Below are 1,543 nucleotides of genomic sequence, written 5' to 3'. Positions count from 1 at the left end.
ATATGTGCTTAAACTGGTGCACCACTGCCCAGACCCTGATTTTTCCTTTTATTTTTAAATCTTATGTTTCTTTTGTTTTTTTGGTATGTATTATCAAAACCATACAAGTGATATATTTCCTTCTATGTACTCATTTAGTGAAAAAAACAATCTGTTATTTTTTTTGTCAAGCAGACCAAAATACACTAAAATGTCAATTAGGAGACGTCAATGAATTTTGGAAACACACTAGAATATTAAAAATGTGCATCTTAGAGCCAAAGAAGGCTTATTATCACTACTATGAGGACCAGTCTGCAAAGAATCTTTAATGTGATGAATATTTAGAATTGATCCTATTGTTAGATTTCTTCCCCTACCAGTTTTGACACTTTGTAGTTATTAAAAAAAATTTTTTGTAAACTTTATTTAATTTGATAAGAGAAAAATTGAGAGGGAAGGGGGATAGAGAAGGAGAGAGAGAGAAAGAGAGAGACCTGCAGCACTGCTTATGAAGCTTTCTCCTTGTGGGTGGGGACCAAGGGCTTGAACCCAGGTCCTTGCACATGATAACATGTGCACTTAATCAGGTGTGCAACTGTCTAGTCCCAATACTTTGTAGTACTTTTTTTACACAGTGACCTGTTAGGGTGTTTGTTGTTGGTACAGATGGTGTTTGTTTCATTTGATCCCTAGCAGGTCCAGCACATAGTAGACATTCCAAAGATTATGGAGTTAGATAAACTCTGACCCACTTGTGAGTGGTATAGGGTGAGAGGTAGTCATATGGTCTATATCCAGAGCTCAAAGAATGAGCCATAAATGGTCTCAAATTAATGCAAAAAAAAATAATCAGTTGTTGCAAGCTTCCCCTGTGAATGAGAGGGGCGGGGGCAGGCCAGCAGTGGCTTTAAACTCAGAACGGACCTGGATCACATATTAAAACACTTCCTGCTGGACTCAGAACTCCTGAATTTCTAATTCAGAGAGTACAAGGTGACGTGTGATTTCGAGCAATTTTCTAGGTGTCACCAGTGCTTCTGATCCGACAACCACAAGGAGAAGCACAGAAGTGGAGGAAGTCACATTCCAGAACCTCAGCCAGGGACAACTATTCCGCTGTACCTTTGGCTCATTGGACCTGCTCTCTAGTGGGATGAGTGAATCTCTCAGTACTCAGAATGCCCTGAGCCTCTCCAGTTCTCTTCACTACCTTCTCTTCCCTGCCTTTGGCTCTTCTTTCTGCTTGGGATTCCCTAAAGCTGAAAACTCTTCCTGGGGAGAAGCAAGTTGATTCCACTGAGTATTATTAGCCAGAGGGAGAGATGCCGGGGGGAGTGAGGTTCTGGCAGGTATCTTGGGGTCTTATTACTGCAAACCACACTGCTACCTCTATGGGCTCTAGCAGCTCCTGGCTGCTCTGACAGACTTGAAAGAAATGTAGTCGAGGGAAATCTGTGGAAGCAGCTAGCTCCCAGTGTCTGGACCTGTGAACTTGCTTAAGGAAAAGGACGTTAGTTTCTCTTATTCAGATCCTTCTAAAGAGGCTGGCCAGATGCCCACT

This window comes from Erinaceus europaeus, chromosome 7 (assembly GCF_950295315.1).
Source record: "Erinaceus europaeus chromosome 7, mEriEur2.1, whole genome shotgun sequence".
NCBI lineage: Eukaryota > Metazoa > Chordata > Mammalia > Eulipotyphla > Erinaceidae > Erinaceus > Erinaceus europaeus.
Note: the sequence above shows the minus strand (reverse complement) of the source record.